Here is a 25,677-nt window from a genome sequence, read left to right on the forward strand (position 1 = left end):
GTGTTTAAAGTTCTTAGACTTACCCAGAAAGACACAGCTGTAATCGCTGCCAACGGTGATTCTAACATGTATTGAATACTTATCTAACCAAGATACTATATGTCTGTCACATAATGAATATTAAAGAAGTTGTGTACAGGATCCCACTAACTCCTCCCCTTCCTCTGGTCCCGCCCCTCTCCAGGCATCTACCTATTGGACATGATCTACATCGACTCGGCCTATCCGGCGTCGGATAGCATCATCGAGACGGAGCAGAGGACAAATCAGATGAACAACCTGCTGAGGGTGATCTCTGACCTGCAGATGTCCTGTAAATATGGTAAGAGTACAACGTTTCCCTCATTTTTTACAGACATGTCAGCTTCACCACACAAAAATAAATTGTTGTGCTCAGCTCAAAAGTATAGATTAACAGACAGTCTTCGGATGCCAGGTTTAAAAAATGCATGGTGAAAAGAAGGAAAGCCCGCTCTCACTGGTATATTAGAGTAGTTTTAATGTATTTTAGCAGCATCACAGGTCAACCAACAGACGCATTTCAGCGACAGAAGGCTATATAGTATATACCAGTTAGTGCAGGGTTTCCTTATTGACAGCTTCAGCCACTATATCACTGTATCACCCATAGAGACCCTCAAATCTCAAATACTCTCTTATTGATGAAGGGCTTTTCAAACAACTGAGCCCGACTGAACTTAGCCAAATAAAGCTGTACTGCACTGGCCTGGCTGCATCCACCATAGTTGCTGGAACCACGCTAGAAAGGACATATCAGAGTCGGCACAGTTTGATTTGGGTCGGCATAATAGTGTAAACACTAGAACCGCCAATGGCCCACTGATGTTTGATTTTGTACAAAATCAGCCCCAGGGCCTCCCGAGTGGCGCAGCGGTCTAAGGCACTGCATCGCAATGTTGCGGCATCACTGCAGCCTGGGGTTCGATCCCAGGCTGTGTCACAACCGGCCTTTACCAGGAGTCCCATAGGGCGGCGCACAATTGGCCCTGGCGGGTGCCAATGTTAACATACGCTGTCATCCCCTGCGGGGATCACCCGGCTAATCACTCAGGCCGGGGTTCTAAACATTGTCCTGTAATCATTTAAAGGGGCTCTCCATCTCTCTGATGTCTAGAACAGCAAGTGAGACAGAGACTGTCATTCTAGATTGGCTACAGTACAGTAGACAGAGACTGTTATACTAGATTGTGTTCCCGAGTGGCGCAGCGGTCTAAGGCACTGCATCTCAGTGCTTGAGGCGTCACTACAGACCCCCTGGTTCGATTCCAGGCTGTATCACAACCGGCCTTGACCAGGAGTCCCATATGGGACTATTTCCAACATAACACTGCCAAGACAATGTGCTGTAGGACGTTGGTACCAGACAGGCGCTAATGCGTCTCTCTCTCTCCTCACTGAATGAATGACAAATGGGTCAATGGGCGATAATTGTGCACGTTCATTCACAGTCTAATTTAAATTAGGCCTAACTGAATGATAAGGAGGGTGAAGAGGTTGATTTTAATTTAGAAAGACAATAGTGTAATGACGAGTTTGTGTTATGCCTGTTTATCAGCAGCAAATAATTTGACTGCACACCTTTTGTAAACAGAAGCTGTTAATGGAACTGTTTTATTTACTATCGCTCTATTACTATTCAAATGTATTGTGGGAAACAAAAAACATGCTACATGTTGCAGTAGGCCTTTAGAATAATGCGAAACATACCCTCGACTCTATCCAGGGAAGCAAACGATAACAGCCCACTGAATGAATTACAAATGGATGACAAACTACACCCTAACTATACCAAAAATAATTTGACACATAATAAGAGTTAGCCTATAGACCAGATTAAATTGACAATCATCTGATGAGTGACAATATTAAACCCATCAGTGGTCAAATTGTCCATGAAGAGATGGACGCATCGTGTAATTGACAGACGCAGGGAAAGGAGCATCACTTTATCAAATCCTCCCTCAGAGTCACATGCAGGTAAAACTTTTTTGATTTTCTATGGTTTCTATGACAACTACCTTTGTCAAATAACTCTCAAAATTCCTGAAAACTGTGTGCAGAACAACCGATTTGTTTGTGGGGCTTGCTCACACAAAGCCCCGAAGATGTGTGCTGACTGTGGACCCAAAGCAAAGACAGACTAGATTGATTCATGCGTAAAGGCGCAATAGTGTTTGATACGGTCAACAACTGACTGTTTTTATATCTTGTCATGAATATATTTCCACCAATATTTCTTTATGCAATTCATCCTTTACAATTGTTCATGCACTGGTGCTTTTGTTTAGGAATACTGCAAATCATTTCACCTGTGACCTGGCTGGTTATATTATCATCTTTTTAGTTTCTGCTTTGTCAAAAGAAGCTGTAACTGGACTTTATTAATTACTATAACTATATTACTAATCAAATCTACAAATAAAGTTGATCAAATGGTTTACACCGTAATGTTTTTATTGTAAGGGAAATGAAAATATTCTCTACGTCACTTTGTAGAATTATACAAAACACATCCTTGACTCTGTGTAAACAAATAACCATTGTTGTTTTTTTAAATTGATATTTCCACAAATATTTATTTATGCAATTAATCCTTTTATAATAGTTTATGCACTATCTATCAAGAGTTGGTTCTTATGTTTGACTACCTTGTGGGTTGATATGCATCTGAAGCATATGCTAAAGGAGACGCCCGGCAACGTTAAAGGATATGAATGTTCCTTCAAGCCTGTGTTATGTAGTCTGCTGTCCTTGCATCTACGTCATCGTTGAAGATACTTTTAGTTTGACAACACTGGCAAGAGCAAGCAAATGTTTACTCCTCATGGCGGCAGATAGCTTAGTGGGTAGGAGCGTTGTGCCAGTAACCGAAAGGTCGCTGGTTCTAATCCCCGAGCCGACTAGGTGAAAAATCTGTCGATGTGCCCTTAAGCAAGGCACTTAACCCTAATTGCTCATGTAAGTCGCTCTGGATAAGAGCGTCTATTAATGATGTAAATGTTAATTTATACATTGGAACTGTGGAACAGATCTTAGATCCAAGATGGCTCTTCTACAGCAACAAGCCTGAGCTCGTGACCCCTGAAGTGTTGGAGTGGGCCACGCTGCCATGGCGTCATTGTTAGCGGAGTTGGTTTAAATAAAGTAAATCCCTCATCGATGGACACGGAGCTGAGCGGCAAGGTCAAATGCCAGCGAGGTTCCCGAGAACTTCCACAGGGCCCGAACAAAATGGCAGCTGCACACGTGTACAACCTTAACCCCCTACAACTGCTGGTAACAGCATTAAAATGCAACAACCAAACCGGCCAGTGTTCGCCCCAGAGCTTACACGTCATCTCTCTCTCATGTACTGCCGGCTAGGCGCTGGCCATTTGCTTCACTCGGACCAGAGTTTGAGGAGAGAACGGGGGAAGGGTTAGCGATGAGGCTACACAGACATCTCAGATGTTAATTTGCGTTAGACGGAGTGTTGCTGATGGGAGGAGTTTGGAGAGTATTGCTGATGGGAGGAGTTGGGAGGAGAGTGTTGCTGATGGGAGGAGTTAGGAGAGTGTTGCTGATGGGAGGAGTTAGGAGAGTGTTGCTGATGGGAGGAGTTGGGAGGAGAGTGTTGCTGATGGGAGGAGTTAGGAGAGTGTTGCTGATGGGAGGAGTTGGGAGGAGAGTGTTGCTGATGGGAGGAGTTAGGAGAGTGTTGCTGATGGGAGGAGGGGAGGAGAGTGTTGCTGATGGGAGGAGTTTGGAGAGTATTGCTGATGGGAGGAGTTAGGAGAGTGTTGCTGATGGGAGGAGTTGGGAGGAGAGTGTTGCTGATGGGAGGAGTTAGGAGAGTGTTGCTGATGGGAGGAGTTGGGAGGAGAGTGTTGCTGATGGGAGGAGTTAGGAGAGTGTTGCTGATGGGAGGAGTTAGGAGAGTGTTGCTGATGGGAGGAGTTGGGAGGAGAGTGTTGCTGATGGGAGGAGTTAGGAGAGTGTTGCTGATGGGAGGAGTTGGGAGGAGAGTGTTGCTGATGGGAGGAGTTGGGAGGAGAGTGTTGCTGATGGGAGGAGTTGGGAGGAGAGTGTTGCTGATGGGAGGAGTTGGGAGGAGAGTGTTGCTGATGGGAGGAGTTAGGAGAGTGTTGCTGATGGGAGGAGTTGGGAGGAGAGTGTTGCTGATGGGAGGAGGGGAGGAGAGTGTTGCTGATGGGAGGAGGGGAGGAGAGTGTTGCTGATGGGAGGAGGGGAGGAGAGTGTTGCTGATGGGAGGAGTTGGGAGGAGATTGTTGCTGATGGGAGGAGTTGGGAGGAGAGTGTTGCTGATGGGAGGAGTTAGGAGAGTGTTGCTGATGGGAGGAGTTGGGAGGAGAGTGTTGCTGATGGGAGGAGTTAGGAGAGTGTTGCTGATGGGAGGAGTTGGGAGGAGAGTGTTGCTGATGGGAGGAGTTAGGAGAGTGTTGCTGATGGGAGGAGTTGGGAGGAGAGTGTTGCTGATGGGAGGAGGGGAGGAGAGTGTTGCTGATGAGAAGAGTTGGGAGGAGATTGTTGCTGATGGGAGGAGTTGGGAGGAGAGTGTTGCTGATGGGAGGAGTTGGGAGGAGAGTGTTGCTGATGGGAGGAGTTGGGAGGACAGTGTTGCTGATGGGAGGAGTTGGGAGGAGAGTGTTGCTGATGGGAGGAGTTGGGAGGACAGTGTTGCTGATGGGAGGAGTTGGGAGGACAGTGTTGCTGATGGGAGGAGTTGGGAGGAGAGTGTTGCTGATGGGAGGAGTTGGGAGGAGAGTGTTGCTGATGGGAGGAGTTGGGAGGACAGTGTTGCTGATGGGAGGAGTTAGGAGAGTGTTGCTGATGGGAGGAGTTGGGAGGAGAGTGTTGCTGAGAGAGGGAGAAAGCCCCCTTTCTCCTCTCTCTCTCAATTTCTCTCTCTCACTTTCTCTCCATCTCTTTCTCTGTCTATCTTTCTCTTGGTCTCTCGCTCGCTCTCAATCGTGCTCTCTCTCTCTCTCTCTCGTGCTCTCTCTCTCTCTCTCTCTCTCTCTCTCTCTCTCTCTCTCTCTCTCTCTCTCTCTCTCTCTCTCTCTCTCTCTCTCTCTCTCTCTCTCTCTCTCTCTCTCTCTCTCTGTGTCGTTCTCTTGGTCTCGTCTTACTGTCTGTTTTTAATCTTCCCTTCACAGATCACCTGGTGACCCTCCCCCATGTTCAGAAGTATTTAATGTCCGTGCGCTATATCGAGGAGCTTCAGAAGTTCGTAGAGGACGACAACTTCAAGTAAGTGGGAGTCCACCCCCGTCTCTCCCCACCAACATACCGTCCTCTCTCTCTCACACACACACACACACACACACACACAGGTGTTGGGGGGGGGGGGGCTCATTCATCCAGTGGCTCTAATGAGTTCTTCAGGCAACGTCTTAGATCCATAGTCTGCCTTGAGGGAGCATGACCAAGCGTGGCCCCGGAAGCGCAACGCTTCTAACGGGGGCTTGATTTAGAACCGGAGCCGGCACCTGGAGGTCAACTGTGAAGACATGCACTGCTGGGACGGACAGGGGGGGTCCCAAGATGGAATCTTATGGATCGTTTCGTTTTAGAGCCAGTCTTTTGTGATGTAATTTTTGGGTGGTCGGCAGTCTGCTCGCTCAGAATTTGTTGTAATTATTATCAACGCAGTGTAACGTTAACCAGACCTCCAGACATTTTAATTAGGGTAGTAAATATTAGGTCTAATAAAACTACTGGAAGTTGTTTTCATTGATCACATTGGATTTCCTTCGAGTGTGGCAGGATTAGGTTTATTTTAGTCTTAAATTGAAAGGCCGTAACAAAAAGCATGTGGGCTGAACTACTGAAGCCTGTGTTACTATGTGAAGGACTGCAGTACACTTGACAGTTTCATTGAAATTCTTACCACCATGAACTGATCACTATGGATTATGAGGTCTTCATCTACAGGTCCTTTATTAGGGTGGTATTGGACCAGTATCTGGGTTTTCAGAAGTGATTTTGTACATTAGTGTGTCCTGGACAGAAGGAGTTGACACTTAACTTAGAAATCTTCAGTCTTATGGTGTGACCAGTACTGACGACAAAGTGGTCTGAGAAGTAATCTAACCCCACACAACCAGGTTTCTACAATTTAATATTCTGCTCCATTTGTGTCCAGAACACAGTATGGAAAATTCTATCTGCAATGATTAAATAATGGCCTGATCTTGACCAGCGTCTACTCTGGTAGGGGTTTCTCATTGTGGTCTACTGTACTGTAGACAATTTTATTTTTCTTTATTTAACTAGACAAGTCAGTTAAGAACAAATTCTTATTTACAATGACGGCCTACACCGGCAAAACCCGGACGACGCTGGGCCAATTGTGCGCCGCCCTATGGGACTCCCAATCACGGCCGGTTGTGATCCAGCCTGGAATCGAACCAGGGGGTTTGTAGTGACGCCTCAAGCACTGAGATGCAGTGCCTTAGACCGCTGCGCCACTCGGGAACACAATCTAGAATAACAGTCTCTGTCTACTGTACTGTAGACAATCTAGAATAACAGTCTCTGTCTCACTCGCTGTTCTAGACATCAGAGAGATGGAGAGCCCCTTTAAATGATTACAGCTCATTAGACTACAGGACAATGTTTAGATCCCCCGGCCTGAGTGATTAGCCAAGAGAGGATCTCCTCCGCCAGGGGGATGACAGCGTATGTTAACATTGGCACCCGCCAGGCCCAGCGTGCTCCCGCTACATTTGAGTTACGTACGATGTGTTTGTGGAGAAAATGTAAAGCACATGTCACAAAACGTTTGTCGACTCCCAGCCGTGTTCTAGTAAAGATAAATATTATTGTGAGCGTAAACCTCATCCCCGTGCCATAGAAAAGAAACGTAGTTCAACAGCTGTGTCATCTCACAGCTGTTGAAAAAGAAAACTCACCCTCGGAGCTCAGCCTCATATGCACTCCTGCTGATGATGAGTTTAATATGAAGTCCGGCCTGTTTTGAGATGCAGAGGCTGTGAGAGACTCTCTCTTGGTAGGTGTCTTTTTGAGCTGTAAAGGTATATATTCCTACTCTAACTAACCTGGCATTGATGAGACCGATTTACTGCTCACCCAAGAGAGCTAGCTTTTCCTGGAGTGGTGGTAACGTGTCTGTCTATTGCCCTTAGGATGGCAAGTTCGATTCTCGCTCATGAACCAATGGCCAAAATGTCAATACACTAATAATAATAATGCAATAATAAATGGTAATGGCCGAAACCCGAAACGCCACAATCCAGAAAAACGCATGTCAAAAATGTTATAAATTGATTTGCATTTTAATGAGGGAAATAAGTATTTGACCACTCTGCAAAACATGACTCAGTACTTGGTGGCAAAACCCTTGTTGGCAATCACAGAGGTCAGACATGTCTTGTAGTTGGCCACCAGGTTTGCACACATCTCAGGAGGGATTTTGTCCCACTCCTCTTTGCAGATCTTCTCCAAGTCATTAAGGTTTCGAGCCTGACGTTTGGCAACTCGAACCTTCAGCTCCCTCCACAGATTTTCTATGGGATTAAGGTCTGGAGACTGGCTAGGCCACTCCAGGACCTTAATGTGCTTCTTCTTGAGCCACTCCTTTGTTGCCTTGGCCATGTGTTTTGGGTCATTGTCATGCTGGAATACCCATCCATGAGGGGTTCTCACCCAAGAGGTTCTCACCCAAGAACCTCCTTCCCTTAGACTGATCATTTCTTTGTCAGTGGGCAAACGTACAAAATCAGCAGGGGATCAAATACTTTTTTCCCTCACTGTAGTTCTGTCCTTGAGCTGTTCTTGTCTATTAATGTTCTATATTATGTCATGTTTCATGTTTTGTGTAGACCCCAGGAAGAGTAGCTGCTGCTTTTGCAACAGCTAATGGGGATCCTAATAAAATACCAAAATACCAAACAGCATGATCATTACACAGGTGCACCTTGTGCTGGGGACAATAAAAGGCAACTCTAAAATGTGCAGTTTTGACACAACACAATGCCACAGATGTCTCAAGTTTTGAGGGAGCGTGCAATTGGCATGCTGACTGCAAGAATGTCCACCAGAGCTGTTGCCAGATAATTGAATGTTCATTTCTCTGCCATAAGCCGCCTCCAACATCGTTTTAGAGAATTTGGCTGTACATCCAACCGGCCTCACAACCGCAGACCACGTGTAACCACGCCAGCCCAGGACCTCCACATCCAGCTTCTTCACCTGTGGGATCGTCTGAGACCAGCCACCCGGACAGCTGATGAAGCTGAGGAGTATTTCTGTCTGTAATAAAGCCCTTTTGTGGGGAAAAACTCATTCTGATTGGCTGGGCCTGGCTCCACACCCATGGCTGCGCCCCTGCCCAGTCTTGTGAAATCCATAGATTAGGGCCTAATTTATTTATTTCAATTGACTGATTTCCTTATATAAACTGTAACTCACTAACATCTTTGAAATTGTTGCATGTTGCGTTTTATTTTTGTTCAGTATATAATTTTGATATCATGGATGGTCAGTCCTTGCATCCATAGAGCTGTCTATGAACTAGAGAGTGTTTACAATTCTCCAACCACATCGCTCAGCTTTTTACAAAAACCGTGGCGGGGATTTGGCTTTGTTATTGTTTAAACAGCAGATTGCCCCTTTAATGTATCTTGTGCATATAGCTGTATTTTGCTGCAGGGAACACATATGGATTCTCTTTTCTTCTTCTATGTTTTTTTACTCTGGTGCGCCATCAACTCTTTATGTGTAGCAGAGGGGTATTTTTGATCTAAATATTTTGTTTCCCCCAACCTTTTCCATGGTCTCCTGTGTACAGTACACAATACAGATCTTTCTATTGACCTGTTGACCAACTATATGGTTATGACATGATTCTCAGCCTTCATGAGGATATCATTGAAAACCAACATGGATAGAACCACAGCTCTAAGCGCAGGCAGCGCCAATAAGACAAACATCAGAGACCCAGCAGTCCATAATTCAGCGTCTGAGCTGAAGGCTCTCTGAGTTGCAGCCTAAAACCTCAGGCCACCCGTACGACGAGCAGTCAATCAGGAAAATAACACTATGTCAGTAGCAGGCTTCACCACTGTTTTAACACTGTTAGTAGCAGGCTTCACCACTGTTTTAACACTGTGTCAGTAGCAGGCTTCACCACTGTTTTAACACTGTTAGTAGCAGGCTTCACCTGATCGGCTATGAAAAGCCAACTGAGAGACCTGAGCCCTAGGACCATACGTCGGGACTACCGGCCGTGGTGACTCCTTGCTGTCCCCAGTCCGCCTGGCCTTGCTGCTATTCCAGTTTCAACTGTTCTGCCTGCGGTTATGGAACCCCTACCTGTCCCAGACCTGCTGTTTTCAACTCTTAATGATCGGCTATGAAAAGCCAACTGAGATTTATTCCTGATTATTATTTGACCATGCTTGTCACTTATGAACATTTTTGAACATCTTGGCATGGTTCTGTTATAATCTTCACCCGGCACAGCCAGAAGAGGACTGGCCACCCCTCATAGCCTGGTTCCTCTCTAGGTTTCTTCCTAGGTTTTCGCCTTTCTAGGGAGTTTTTCCTAGCCACCGTGCTTCTACACCTGCATTACTAGCTGTTTGGGGTTTTAGGCTGGGTTTCTGTACAGCACTTCGAGATATTAGCTGATGTAAGAAGGGCTATATAAAATAAAATTGATTGATTGATTGATTGTTTTAACAATGTGTTAGGAGCAGGCTTCACCACTGTTTTGACACTGTGTTAGTAGCAGGCTTCACCACTGTTTTAACACTGTGTCAGTAGCAGGCTTCACCACTGTTTTAACACTGTGTTAGTAGCAGGCTTCACCACTGTTTTAACAATGTGTTAGGAGCAGGCTTCACCACTGTTTTGACACTGTGTTAGTAGCAGGCTTCACCACTGTTTTAACACTGTGTTAGTAGCAGGCTTCACCACTGTTTTAACACTGTGTTAGTAACAGGCTTCACCACTGTTTTAACACTGTGTTAGTAGCAGGCTTCACCACTGTTTTAACACTGTGTTAGTAGCAGGCTTCACCACTGTTTTAACACAGTTAGTAGCAGGCTTCACCACTGTTTTAACACTGTGTTAGTAGCAGGCTTCACCACTGTTTTAACACTGTGTTAGTAGCAGGCTTCACCACTGTTTTAACACTGTGTTAGTAGCAGGCTTCACCACTGTTTTAACACTGTGTTAGTAGCAGGCTTCACCACTGTTTTAACACTGTGTTAGTAGCAGGCTTCACCACTGTTTTAAAACAGTTAGTAGCAGGCTTCACCACTGTTTTAAAACAGTTAGTAGCAGGCTTCACCACTGTTTTAACACAGTTAGTAGCAGGCTTCACCACTGTTTTAAAACAGTTAGTAGCAGGCTTCACCACTGTTTTAACACAGTTAGTAGCAGGCTTTGCTGCAGGGAACACATATGGATTCTCTTTTTTTCTATGTTTTTTTACTCTGGTGCGCCATCAACTCTTTATGTGTAGCAGAGGGGTATTTTTGATCTAAATATTTTGTTTCCCCCAACCTTTTCCATGGTCTCCTGTGTACAGTACACAATACAGATCTTTCTATTGACCTGTTGACCAACTATATGGTTATGACATGATTCTCAGCCTTCATGAGGATATCATTGAAAATCAACATGGATAGAGCCACAGCTATAAGTGATATTATTGAAAACCAACATGGATAGAACCACGGCTCTAAGGGCAGGCAGCGCCAATAAGACAAACATCAGAGACCCAGCAGTCCATAATTCAGCGTCTGAGCTGAAGGCTCTCTGAGTTGCAGCCTAAAACCTCAGGCCACCCGTACGACGAGCAGTCAATCAGGAAAATAACACTATGTCAGTAGCAGGCTTCACCACTGTTTTAACACTGTGTTAGTAGCAGGCTTCACCACTGTTTTAACACTGTGTTAGTTGCAGGCTTCACCACTGTTTTAACACTGTGTTAGTTGCAGGCTTCACCACTGTTTTAACACTGTGTTAGTTGCAGGCTTCACCACTGTTTTAACACTGTGTTAATAGCAGGCTTCACCACTGTTTTGACACTGTGTTAGTAGCAGGCTTCACCACTGTTTTAACACACTGTTAGAAGCAGGCTTCACCACTGTTTTAACACTGTGTTAGTAGCAGGCTTCACCACTGTTTTAACACTGTTAGTAGCAGGCTTCACCACTGTTTTAACACTGTGTTAGTAGCGGGCTTCACCACTGTTTTCACACTGTTAGTAACAGGCTTCACCACTGTTTTCACACTGTTAGTAACAGGCTTCACCACTGTTTTAACACTGTGTTAGTAGCAGGCTTCACCACTGTTTTAACACCGTGTCAGTAGCAGGCTTCACCACTGTTTTAACAGTTTTAGTAACAGTTTTTACCACTGTTTTAACACTGTGTTAGTAACAGGCTTCACCACTGTTTTAACAGTGTTAGTAACAGGCTTCACCACTGTTTTAACACCGTGTTAGTAGCAGGCTTCACCACTGTTTTAACACAGTTAGTAGCAGGCTTCACCACTGTTTTAACACTGTGTTAGTAACAGGCTTCACCACTGTTTTAACAGTGTTAGTAACAGCCTTCACCACTGTTTTAACACCGTGTTAGTAGCAGGCTTCACCACTGTTTTAACACCGTGTCAGTAGAACGATTCACCACTGTTTTAACACAGTTAGTAGCAGGCTTCACCACTGTTTTAACACTGTGTTAGTAGCAGGCTTCACCTCTGTTTTAACACTGTGTTAGTAGCAGGCTTCACCACTGTTTTAACACTGTGTTAGTAGCAGGCTTCACCACTGTTTTAAAACAGTTAGTAGCAGGCTTCACCACTGTTTTAAAACAGTTAGTAACAGGCTTCACCACTGTTTTAACACTGTGTTAGTAGCAGGCTTCACCACTGTTTTAACACTGTGTTAGTTGCAGGCTTCACCACTGTTTTAACACAGTTAAACACTGTGTTAGTAGCAGGCTTCACCACTGTTTTAACACAGTTAGTAGCAGGCTTCACCACTGTTTTAACACTGTTAGTAGCAGGCTTCACCACTGTTTTAAAACAGTTAGTAGCAGGCTTCACCACTGTTTTAACACAGTTAGTAGCAGGCTTCACCACTGTTTTAACACTGTGTTAGTAGCAGGCTTCACCACTGTTTTAACACTATTAGTAGCAGGCTTCACCACTGTTTTAACACTGTTAGTAGCAGGCTTCACCACTGTTTTAACACTGTTAGTAGCAGGCTTCACCACTGTTTTAAAACAGTTAGTAGCAGGCTTCACCACTGTTTTAACACAGTTAGTAGCAGGCTTCACCACTGTTTTAACACTGTGTTAGTAGCAGGCTTCACCACTGTTTTAACACTGTGTTAGTAGCAGGCTTCACCACTGTTTTAACACAGTTAGTAGCAGGCTTCACCACTGTTTTAACACTGTGTTAGTAGCAGGCTTCACCACTGTGTTAGTAGCAGGCTTCACCACTGTTTTAACACTGTGTTAGTAGCAGGCTTCACCACTGTTTTAACACAGTTAGTAGCAGGCTTCACCACTGTTTTAACACTGTGTTAGTAGCAGGCTTCACCACTGTTTTAACACTGTGTTAGTAGCAGGCTTCACCACTGTTTTAACACAGTTAGTAGCAGGCTTCACCACTGTTTTAAAACAGTTAGTAGCAGGCTTCACCGCTGTTTTAAAACAGTTAGTAACAGGCTTCACCACTGTTTTAACACTGTGTTAGTAGCAGGCTTCACCACTGTTTTAACACTGTGTTAGTTGCAGGCTTCACCACTGTTTTAACACAGTTAAACACTGTGTTAGTAGCAGGCTTCACCACTGTTTTAACACAGTTAGTAGCAGGCTTCACCACTGTTTTAACACTGTTAGTAGCAGGCTTCACCACTGTTTTAAAACAGTTAGTAGCAGGCTTCACCACTGTTTTAACACAGTTAGTAGCATGCTTCACCACTGTTTTAACACTGTGTTAGTAGCAGGCTTCACCACTGTTTTAACACTGTGTTAGTAGCAGGCTTCACCACTGTTTTAACACTGTTAGTAGCAGGCTTCACCACTGTTTTAAAACAGTTAGTAGCAGGCTTCACCACTGTTTTAACACAGTTAGTAGCTGGCTTCACCACTGTTTTAACACTGTGTTAGTAGCAGGCTTCACCACTGTTTTAACACGGTTAGTAGCAGGCTTCACCACTGTTTTAACACTGTGTTAGTAACAGGCTTCACCACTGTTTTAACAGTGTTAGTAACAGCCTTCACCACTGTTTTAACACCGTGTTAGTAGCAGGCCTCACCACTGTTTTAACAGTGTTAGTAACAGCCTTCACCACTGTTTTAACACCGTGTTAGTAGCAGGCTTCACCACTGTTTTAACACAGTTATTAGCAGGCTTCACCACTGTTTTAACACTGTGTTAGTAACAGGCTTCACCACTGTTTTAACACTGTGTCAGTAGAACGATTCACCACTGTTTTAACACAGTTAGTAGCAGGCTTCACCACTGTTTTAACACTGTGTTAGTAGCAGGCTTCACCACTGTTTTAACACTGTGTTAGTAGCAGGCTTCACCACTGTTTTAACACAGTTAGTAGCAGGCTTCACCACTGTTTTAAAACAGTTAGTAGCAGGCTTCACCACTGTTTTAAAACAGTTAGTAACAGGCTTCACCACTGTTTTAACACTGTGTTAGTAGCAGGCTTCACCACTGTTTTAACACTGTGTTAGTTGCAGGCTTCACCACTGTTTTAACACAGTTAAACACTGTGTTAGTAGCAGGCTTCACCACTGTTTTAATACAGTTAGTAGCAGGCTTCACCACTGTTTTAACAAAGTTAGTAGCAGGCTTCACCACTGTTTTAAAACAGTTAGTAGCAGGCTTCACCACTGTTTTAACACAGTTAGTAGCAGGCTTCACCACTGTTTTAACACTGTGTTAGTAGCAGGCTTCACCACTGTTTTAACACTATTAGTATCAGGCTTCACCACTGTTAGTAGCAGGCTTCACCACTGTTTTAACACTGTTAGTAGCAGGCTTCACCACTGTTTTAAAACAGTTAGTAGCAGGCTTCACCACTGTTTTAACACAGTTAGTAGCAGGCTTCACCACTGTTTTAACACTGTGTTAGTAGCAGGCTTCACCACTGTTTTAACACTGTGTTAGTAGCAGGCTTCACCACTGTTTTAACACTGTGTTAGTAGCAGGCTTCACCACTGTTTTAACACGGTTAGTAGCAGGCTTCACCACCGTTTTAACACTGTTAGTAGCAGGCTTCACCACTGTTTTAATACTCTTAGTAGCAGGCTTCACCACTGTTTTAAAACAGTTAGTAGCAGGCTTCACCACTGTTTTAACACAGTTAGTTGCAGGCTTCACCACTGTTTTAACACAGTTAGTAGCAGGCTTCACCACTGTTTTAACACAGTTAGTAGCAGGCGTCACCACTGTTTTAAAACAGTTAGTAGCAGGCTTCACCACTGTTTTAACACAGTTAGTAGCAGGCTTCATCACTGTTTTAACACAGTTAGTAGCAGGCATCACCACTGTTTTAACACAGTTAGTAGCAGGCTTCACCACTGTTTTAACACAGTTTAGTAGCAGGCTTCACCACTGTTTTAACACTGTGTTAGTTGCAGGCTTCACCACTGTTTTAACACAGTTAAACACTGTGTTAGTAGCAGGCTTCACCACTGTTTTAACACAGTTAGTAGCAGGCTTCACCACTGTTTTAACACTGTTAGTAGCAGGCTTCACCACTGTTTTAAAACGGTTAGTAGCAGGCTTCACCACTGTTTTAACACTGTGTTAGTAGCAGGCTTCACCACTGTTTTAACACTATTAGTAGCAGGCTTCACCACTGTTTTAAAACAGTTAGTAGCAGGCTTCACCACTGTTTTAACATAGTTAGTAGCTGGCTTCACCACTGTTTTAACACTGTGTTAGTAGCAGGCTTCACCACTGTTTTAAAACGGTTAGTAGCAGGCTTCACCACTGTTTTAACACTGTGTTAGTAGCAGGCTTCACCACTGTTTTAACACTATTAGTAGCAGGCTTCACCACTGTTTTAACACTGTTAGTAGCAGGCTTCACCACTGTTTTAACACTGTTAGTAGCAGGCTTCACCACTGTTTTAAAACAGTTAGTAGCAGGCTTCACCACTGTTTTAACATAGTTAGTAGCTGGCTTCACCACTGTTTTAACACTGTGTTAGTAGCAGGCTTCACCACTGTTTTAACACGGTTAGTAGCAGGCTTCACCACTGTTTTAACACTGTGTTAGTAACAGGCTTCACCACTGTTTTAACAGTGTTAGTAACAGCCTTCACCACTGTTTTAACACCGTGTTAGTAGCAGGCTTCACCACTGTTTTAACAGTGTTAGTAACAGCCTTCACCACTGTTTTAACACCGTGTTAGTAGCAGGCTTCACCACTGTTTTAACACAGTTATTAGCAGGCTTCACCACTGTTTTAACACTGTGTTAGTAACAGGCTTCACCACTGTTTTAACACCGTGTCAGTAGAACGATTCACCACTGTTTTAACACAGTTAGTAGCAGGCTTCACCACTGTTTTAACACTGTGTTAGTAGCAGGCTTCACCACTGTTTTAACACTGTGTTAGTAGCAGGCTTCACCACTGTTTTAACACAGTTAGTAGCAGGCTTCACCACTGTTTTAAAACAGTTAGTAGCAGGCTTCACCACTGTTTTAAAACAGTTAGTAACAGGCTTCACCACTGTTTTAACACTGTGTTAGTAGCAGGCTTCACCACTGTTTTAACACTGTGTTAGTTGCAGGCTTCACCACTGTTTTAACACAGTTAAACACTGTGTTAGTAGCAGGCTTCACCACTGTTTTAACACAGTTAGTAGCAGGCTTCACCACTGTTTTAACAAAGTTAGTAGCAGGCTTCACCACTGTTTTAAAACAGTTAGTAGCAGGCTTCACCACTGTTTTAACACAGTTAGTAGCAGGCTTCACCACTGTTTTAACACTGTGTTAGTAGCAGGCTTCACCACTGTTTTAACACTATTAGTAGCAGGCTTCACCACTGTTTTAACACTGTTAGTAGCAGGCTTCACCACTGTTTTAACACTGTTAGTAGCAGGCTTCACCACTGTTTTAAAACAGTTAGTAGCAGGCTTCACCACTGTTTTAACACAGTTAGTAGCAGGCTTCACCACTGTTTTAACACTGTGTTAGTAGCAGGCTTCACCACTGTTTTAACACTGTGTTAGTAGCAGGCTTCACCACTGTTTTAACACGGTTAGTAGCAGGCTTCACCACCGTTTTAACACTGTTAGTAGCAGGCTTCACCACTGTTTTAATACTCTTAGTAGCAGGCTTCACCACTGTTTTAAAACTGTTAGTAGCAGGCTTCACCACTGTTTTAAAACAGTTAGTAGCAGGCTTCACCACTGTTTTAACACAGTTAGTAGCAGGCTTCACCACTGTTTTAACACTGTGTTAGTAGCAGGCTTCACCACTGTTTTAACACTGTGTTAGCTGCAGGCTTCACCACTGTTTTAACACTGTGTTAGTTGCAGGCTTCACCACTGTTTTAACACTGTGTTAATTGCAGGCTTCACCACTGTTTTGACACTGTGTTAGTAGCAGGCTTCACCACTGTTTTAACACACTGTTAGAAGCAGGCTTCACCACTGTTTTAACACTGTGTTAGTAGCAGGCTTCACCACTGTTTTAACACTGTTAGTAGCAGGCTTCACCACTGTTTTAACACTGTGTTAGTAGCGGGCTTCACCACTGTTTTCACACTGTTAGTAACAGGCTTCACCACTGTTTTCACACTGTTAGTAACAGGCTTCACCACTGTTTTAACACTGTGTTAGTAGCAGGCTTCACCACTGTTTTAACACCGTGTCAGTAGCAGGCTTCACCACTGTTTTAACAGTTTTAGTAACAGTTTTTACCACTGTTTTAACACTGTGTTAGTAACAGGCTTCACCACTGTTTTAACAGTGTTAGTAACAGGCTTCACCACTGTTTTAACACCGTGTTAGTAGCAGGCTTCACCACTGTTTTAACACAGTTAGTAGCAGGCTTCACCACTGTTTTAACACCATGTTAGTAGCAGGCTTCACCACTGTTTTAACACCGTGTCAGTAGAACGATTCACCACTGTTTTAACACAGTTAGTAGCAGGCTTCACCACTGTTTTAACACTGTGTTAGTAGCAGGCTTCACCACTGTTTTAACACTGTGTTAGTAGCAGGCTTCACCACTGTTTTAACACAGTTAGTAGCAGGCTTCACCACTGTTTTAAAACAGTTAGTAGCAGGCTTCACCACTGTTTTAAAACAGTAACAGGCGTCACCACTGTTTTAACACTGTGTTAGTAGCAGGCTTCACCACTGTTTTAACACGGTTAGTAGCAGGCTTCACCACTGTTTTAACACTGTGTTAGTAACAGGCTTCACCACTGTTTTAACAGTGTTAGTAACAGCCTTCACCACTGTTTTAACACCGTGTTAGTAGCAGGCTTCACCACTGTTTTAACAGTGTTAGTAACAGCCTTCACCACTGTTTTAACACCGTGTTAGTAGCAGGCTTCACCACTGTTTTAACACAGTTATTAGCAGGCTTCACCACTGTTTTAACACTGTGTTAGTAACAGGCTTCACCACTGTTTTAACACCGTGTCAGTAGAACGATTCACCACTGTTTTAACACAGTTAGTAGCAGGCTTCACCACTGTTTTAACACTGTGTTAGTAGCAGGCTTCACCACTGTTTTAACACTGTGTTAGTAGCAGGCTTCACCACTGTTTTAACACAGTTAGTAGCAGGCTTCACCACTGTTTTAAAACAGTTAGTAGCAGGCTTCACCACTGTTTTAAAACAGTTAGTAACAGGCTTCACCACTGTTTTAACACTGTGTTAGTAGCAGGCTTCACCACTGTTTTAACACTGTGTTAGTTGCAGGCTTCACCACTGTTTTAACACAGTTAAACACTGTGTTAGTAGCAGGCTTCACCACTGTTTTAACACAGTTAGTAGCAGGCTTCACCACTGTTTTAACAAAGTTAGTAGCAGGCTTCACCACTGTTTTAAAACAGTTAGTAGCAGGCTTCACCACTGTTTTAACACAGTTAGTAGCAGGCTTCACCACTGTTTTAACACTGTGTTAGTAGCAGGCTTCACCACTGTTTTAACACTATTAGTAGCAGGCTTCACCACTGTTTTAACACTGTTAGTAGCAGGCTTCACCACTGTTTTAACACTGTTAGTAGCAGGCTTCACCACTGTTTTAAAACAGTTAGTAGCAGGCTTCACCACTGTTTTAACACAGTTAGTAGCAGGCTTCACCACTGTTTTAACACTGTGTTAGTAGCAGGCTTCACCACTGTTTTAACACTGTGTTAGTAGCAGGCTTCACCACTGTTTTAACACGGTTAGTAGCAGGCTTCACCACCGTTTTAACACTGTTAGTAGCAGGCTTCACCACTGTTTTAATACTCTTAGTAGCAGGCTTCACCACTGTTTTAAAACTGTTAGTAGCAGGCGTCACCACTGTTTTAAAACAGTTAGTAGCAGGCTTCACCACTGTTTTAACACAGTTAGTAGCAGGCTTCACCACTGTTTTAACACTGTGTTAGTAGCAGGCTTCACCACTGTTTTAACACCGTGTTAGCTGCAGGCTTCACCACTGTTTTAACACTGTGTTAGTTGCAGGCTTCACCACTGTTTTAACACTGTGTTAATTGCAGGCTTCACCACTGTTTTGACACTGTGTTAGTAGCAGGCTTCACCACTGTTTTAACACACTGTTAGAAGCAGGCTTCACCACTGTTTTAACACTGTGTTAGTAGCAGGCTTCACCACTGTTTTAACACTGTTAGTAGCAGGCTTCACCACTGTTTTAACACTGTGTTAGTAGCGGGCTTCACCACTGTTTTCACACTGTTAGTAACAGGCTTCACCACTGTTTTCACACTGTTAGTAACAGGCTTCACCACTGTTTTAACACTGTGTTAGTAGCAGGCTTCACCACTGTTTTAACACCGTGTCAGTAGCAGGCTTCACCACTGTTTTAACAGTTTTAGTAACAGTTTTTACCACTGTTTTAACACTGTGTTAGTAACAGGCTTCACCACTGTTTTAACAGTGTTAGTAACAGGCTTCACCACTGTTTTAACACCGTGTTAGTAGCAGGCTTCACCACTGTTTTAACACAGTTAGTAGCAGGCTTCACCACTGTTTTAACACTGTGTTAGTAACAGGCTTCACCACTGTTTTAACAGTGTTAGTAACAGCCTTCACCACTGTTTTAACACCGTGTTAGTAGCAGGCTTCACCACTGTTTTAACAGTGTTAGTAACAGCCTTCACCACTGTTTTAACACCATGTTAGTAGCAGGCTTCACCACTGTTTTAACACCGTGTCAGTAGAACGATTCACCACTGTTTTAACACAGTTAGTAGCAGGCTTCACCACTGTTTTAACACTGTGTTAGTAGCAGGCTTCACCACTGTTTTAACACTGTGTTAGTAGCAGGCTTCACCACTGTTTTAACACAGTTAGTAGCAGGCTTCACCACTGTTTTAAAACAGTTAGTAGCAGGCTTCACCACTGTTTTAAAACAGTAACAGGCGTCACCACTGTTTTAACACTGTGTTAGTAGCAGGCTTCACCACTGTTTTAACACTGTGTTAGTTGAAGGCTTCACCACTGTTTTAACACAGTTAAACACTGTGTTAGTAGCAGGCTTCACCACTGTTTTAACACAGTTAGTAGCAGGCTTCACCACTGTTTTAACACTGTTAGTAGCAGGCTTCACCACTGTTTTAAAACAGTTAGTAGCAGGCTTCACCACTGTTTTAACACAGTTAGTAGCAGGCTTCACCACTGTTTTAACACTGTGTTAGTAGCAGGCTTCACCACTGTTTTAACACTATTAGTAACAGGCTTCACCACTGTTTTAACACTGTTAGTAGCAGGCTTCACCACTGTTTTAAAACAGTTAGTAGCAGGCTTCACCACTGTTTTAACACAGTTAGTAGCTGGCTTCACCACTGTTTTAACACTGTGTTAGTAGCAGGCTTCACCACTGTTTTAACACTGTGTTAGTAGCAGGCTTCACCACTGTTTTAACACGGTTAGTAGCAGGCTTCACCACTGTTTTAACACTGTTAGTAGCAGGCTTCACCACTGTTTTAATACTCTTAGTAGCAGGCTTCACCACTGTTTTAAAACAGTTAGTAGCAGGCTTCACCACTGTTTTAACACAGTTAGTTGCAGGCTTCACCACTGTTTTAACACAGTTAGTAGCAGGCTTCACCACTGTTTTAACACAGTTAGTAGCAGGCTTCACCACTGTTTTAAAACAGTTAGTAGCAGGCTTCACCACTGTTTTAACACAGTTAGTAGCAGGCTTCACCACTGTTTTAACACTGTGTTAGTAGCAGGCTTCACCACTGTTTTAACACTGTGTTAGTAGCAGGCTTCACCACTGTTTTAACACTGTGTTAGTAGCAGGCTTCACCACTGTTTTAACAGTTAGTAGCAGGCTTCACCACTGTTTTAACACAGTTAGTAGCAGGCTTCACCACTGTTTTAAAACAGTTAGTAGCAGGCATCACCACTGTTTTAAAACAGTTAGTAGCAGGCTTCACCACTGTTTTAAAACAGTTAGTAGCAGGCTTCACCACTGTTTTAAAACAGTTAGTAGCAGGCTTCACCACTGTTTTAAAACAGTTAGTAGCAGGCTTCACCACTGTTTTAACACTGTGTTAGTAGCAGGCTTCACCACTGTTTTAACACAGTTAGTAGCAGGCTTCACCACTGTTTTAAAACAGTTAGTAGCAGGCTTCACCACTGTTTTAAAACAGTTAGTAGCAGGCTTCACCACTGTTTTAACACAGTTAGTGCAGGCTTCACCACTGTTTTAAAACAGTTAGTAGCAGGCATCACCACTGTTTTAACACAGTTAGTAGCAGGCTTCACCACTGTTTTAAAACAGTTAGTAGCAGGCTTTGCTGCAGGGAACACATATGGATTCTCTTTTTTTCTATGTTTTTTTACTCTGGTACGCCATCAACTCTTTATGTGTAGCAGAGGGGTATTTTTGATCTAAATATTTTGTTTCCCCCAACCTTTTCCATGGTCTCCTGTGTACAGTACACAATACAGATCTTTCTATTGACCTGTTGACCAACTATATGGTTATGACATGATTCTCAGCCTTCATGAGGATATCATTGAAAATCAACATGGATAGAGCCACAGCTATAGGTGATATTATTGAAAACCAACATGGATAAGAACCACAGCTCTAAGGGCAGGCAGCGCCAATAAGACAAACATCAGAGACCCAGCAGTCCATAATTCAGCGTCTGAGCTGAAGGCTCTCTGAGTTGCAGCCTAAAACCTCAGGCCACCCGTACGACGAGCAGTCAATCAGGAAAATAACACTATGTCAGTAGCAGGCTTCACCACTGTTTTAACACTGTTAGTAGCAGGCTTCACCACTGTTTTAACACTGTGTTAGTTGCAGGCTTCACCACTGTTTTAACACTGTGTTAGTAGCAGGCTTCACCACTGTTTTAACACTGTGTTAGTTGCAGGCTTCACCACTGTTTTAACACTGTGTTAGTTGCAGGCTTCACCACTGTTTTAACACTGTGTTAATAGCAGGCTTCACCACTGTTTTGACACTGTGTTAGTAGCAGGCTTCACCACTGTTTTAACACACTGTTAGAAGCAGGCTTCACCACTGTTTTAACACTGTGTTAGTAGCAGGCTTCACCACTGTTTTAACACTGTTAGTAGCAGGCTTCACCACTGTTTTAACACTGTGTTAGTAGCGGGCTTCACCACTGTTTTCACACTGTTAGTAACAGGCTTCACCACTGTTTTCACACTGTTAGTAACAGGCTTCACCACTGTTTTAACACTGTGTTAGTAGCAGGCTTCACCACTGTTTTAACAGTTTTAGTAACAGTTTTTACCACTGTTTTAACACTGTGTTAGTAACAGGCTTCACCACTGTTTTAACAGTGTTAGTAACAGGCTTCACCACTGTTTTAACACCGTGTTAGTAGCAGGCTTCACCACTGTTTTAACACAGTTAGTAGCAGGCTTCACCACTGTTTTAAAACAGTTAGTAGCAGGCTTCACCACTGTTTTAAAACAGTTAGTAGCAGGCTTCACCACTGTTTTAAAACAGTTAGTAGCTGGCTTCACCACTGTTTTAACACTGTGTTAGTAGCAGGCTTCACCACTGTTTTAACACTGTGTTAGTAGCAGGCTTCACCACTGTTTTAACACGGTTAGTAGCAGGCTTCACCACTGTTTTAACACTGTTAGTAGCAGGCTTCACCACCGTTTTAATACTCTTAGTAGCAGGCTTCACCACTGTTTTAAAACAGTTAGTAGCAGGCTTCACCACTGTTTTAACACAGTTAGTTGCAGGCTTCACCACTGTTTTAACACAGTTAGTAGCAGGCTTCACCACTGTTTTAACACAGTTAGTAGCAGGCTTCACCACTGTTTTAAAACAGTTAGTAGCAGGCTTCACCACTGTTTTAACACAGTTAGTAGCAGGCTTCACCACTGTTTTAACACTGTGTTAGTAGCAGGCTTCACCACTGTTTTAACACTGTGTTAGTAGCAGGCTTCACCACTGTTTTAACACTGTGTTAGTAGCAGGCTTCACCACTGTTTTAACACAGTTAGTAGCAGGCTTCACCACTGTTTTAAAACAGTTAGTAGCAGGCTTCACCACTGTTTTAACACAGTTAGTAGCAGGCTTCACCACTGTTTTAAAACAGTTAGTAGCAGGCATCACCACTGTTTTAAAACAGTTAGTAGCAGGCTTCACCACTGTTTTAAAACAGTTAGTAGCAGGCTTCACCACTGTTTTAAAACAGTTAGTAGCAGGCTTCACCACTGTTTTAAAACAGTTAGTAGCAGGCTTCACCACTGTTTTAACACTGTGTTAGTAGCAGGCTTCACCACTGTTTTAACACAGTTAGTAGCAGGCTTCACCACTGTTTTAAAACAGTTAGTAGCAGGCTTCACCACTGTTTTAAAACAGTTAGTAGCAGGCTTCACCACTGTTTTAACACAGTTAGTGCAGGCTTCACCACTGTTTTAAAACAGTTAGTAGCAGGCATCACCACTGTTTTAACACAGTTAGTAGCAGGCTTCACCACTGTTTTAAAACAGTTAGTAGCAGGCTTTGCTGCAGGGAACACATATGGATTCTCTTTTTTTCTATGTTTTTTTACTCTGGTGCGCCATCAACTCTTTATGTGTAGCAGAGGGGTATTTTTGATCTAAATATTTTGTTTCCCCCAACCTTTTCCATGGTCTCCTGTGTACAGTACACAATACAGATCTTTCTATTGACCTGTTGACCAACTATATGGTTATGACATGATTCTCAGCCTTCATGAGGATATCATTGAAAATCAACATGGATAGAGCCACAGCTATAAGTGATATTATTGAAAACCAACATGGATAGAACCACGGCTCTAAGGGCAGGCAGCGCCAATAAGACAAACATCAGAGACCCAGCAGTCCATAATTCAGCGTCTGAGCTGAAGGCTCTCTGAGTTGCAGCCTAAAACCTCAGGCCACCCGTACGACGAGCAGTCAATCAGGAAAATAACACTATGTCAGTAGCAGGCTTCACCACTGTTTTAACACTGTGTTAGTAGCAGGCTTCACCACTGTTTTAACACTGTGTTAGTTGCAGGCTTCACCACTGTTTTAACACTGTGTTAGTTGCAGGCTTCACCACTGTTTTAACACTGTGTTAGTTGCAGGCTTCACCACTGTTTTAACACTGTGTTAATAGCAGGCTTCACCACTGTTTTGACACTGTGTTAGTAGCAGGCTTCACCACTGTTTTAACACACTGTTAGAAGCAGGCTTCACCACTGTTTTAACACTGTGTTAGTAGCAGGCTTCACCACTGTTTTAACACTGTTAGTAGCAGGCTTCACCACTGTTTTAACACTGTGTTAGTAGCGGGCTTCACCACTGTTTTCACACTGTTAGTAACAGGCTTCACCACTGTTTTCACACTGTTAGTAACAGGCTTCACCACTGTTTTAACACTGTGTTAGTAGCAGGCTTCACCACTGTTTTAACACCGTGTCAGTAGCAGGCTTCACCACTGTTTTAACAGTTTTAGTAACAGTTTTTACCACTGTTTTAACACTGTGTTAGTAACAGGCTTCACCACTGTTTTAACAGTGTTAGTAACAGGCTTCACCACTGTTTTAACACCGTGTTAGTAGCAGGCTTCACCACTGTTTTAACACAGTTAGTAGCAGGCTTCACCACTGTTTTAACACTGTGTTAGTAACAGGCTTCACCACTGTTTTAACAGTGTTAGTAACAGCCTTCACCACTGTTTTAACACCGTGTTAGTAGCAGGCTTCACCACTGTTTTAACACCGTGTCAGTAGAACGATTCACCACTGTTTTAACACAGTTAGTAGCAGGCTTCACCACTGTTTTAACACTGTGTTAGTAGCAGGCTTCACCTCTGTTTTAACACTGTGTTAGTAGCAGGCTTCACCACTGTTTTAACACTGTGTTAGTAGCAGGCTTCACCACTGTTTTAAAACAGTTAGTAGCAGGCTTCACCACTGTTTTAAAACAGTTAGTAACAGGCTTCACCACTGTTTTAACACTGTGTTAGTAGCAGGCTTCACCACTGTTTTAACACTGTGTTAGTTGCAGGCTTCACCACTGTTTTAACACAGTTAAACACTGTGTTAGTAGCAGGCTTCACCACTGTTTTAACACAGTTAGTAGCAGGCTTCACCACTGTTTTAACACTGTTAGTAGCAGGCTTCACCACTGTTTTAAAACAGTTAGTAGCAGGCTTCACCACTGTTTTAACACAGTTAGTAGCAGGCTTCACCACTGTTTTAACACTGTGTTAGTAGCAGGCTTCACCACTGTTTTAACACTATTAGTAGCAGGCTTCACCACTGTTTTAACACTGTTAGTAGCAGGCTTCACCACTGTTTTAACACTGTTAGTAGCAGGCTTCACCACTGTTTTAAAACAGTTAGTAGCAGGCTTCACCACTGTTTTAACACAGTTAGTAGCAGGCTTCACCACTGTTTTAACACTGTGTTAGTAGCAGGCTTCACCACTGTTTTAACACTGTGTTAGTAGCAGGCTTCACCACTGTTTTAACACAGTTAGTAGCAGGCTTCACCACTGTTTTAACACTGTGTTAGTAGCAGGCTTCACCACTGTGTTAGTAGCAGGCTTCACTACTGTTTTAACACTGTGTTAGTAGCAGGCTTCACCACTGTTTTAACACAGTTAGTAGCAGGCTTCACCACTGTTTTAACACTGTGTTAGTAGCAGGCTTCACCACTGTTTTAACACTGTGTTAGTAGCAGGCTTCACCACTGTTTTAACACAGTTAGTAGCAGGCTTCACCACTGTTTTAAAACAGTTAGTAGCAGGCTTCACCGCTGTTTTAAAACAGTTAGTAACAGGCTTCACCACTGTTTTAACACTGTGTTAGTAGCAGGCTTCACCACTGTTTTAACACTGTGTTAGTTGCAGGCTTCACCACTGTTTTAACACAGTTAAACACTGTGTTAGTAGCAGGCTTCACCACTGTTTTAACACAGTTAGTAGCAGGCTTCACCACTGTT

The 25,677-nt window shown here is 43.4% G+C and overlaps 1 long non-coding RNA gene across 1 annotated transcript in view; it reads left to right on the top strand.

Moving 5' to 3' along the window:
- The first annotated feature begins 211 nt into the window (after positions 1-211).
- Positions 212-25,677, top strand: part of LOC311126183 — a 108,981-nt gene continuing 83,515 nt past the window's right edge. The window contains exons 1-2 of the long non-coding RNA XR_014612965.1: positions 212-322; positions 5,178-5,271. This is a non-coding gene — a long non-coding RNA (uncharacterized lncRNA). The remainder of the gene's footprint in view (positions 323-5,177; positions 5,272-25,677) is intronic.

This window comes from Coregonus lavaretus (genome assembly GCF_964263955.1).
Source record: "Coregonus lavaretus genome assembly, contig: HAP1_SCAFFOLD_990, whole genome shotgun sequence".
In the NCBI taxonomy this organism is placed as follows: domain Eukaryota; kingdom Metazoa; phylum Chordata; class Actinopteri; order Salmoniformes; family Salmonidae; genus Coregonus; species Coregonus lavaretus.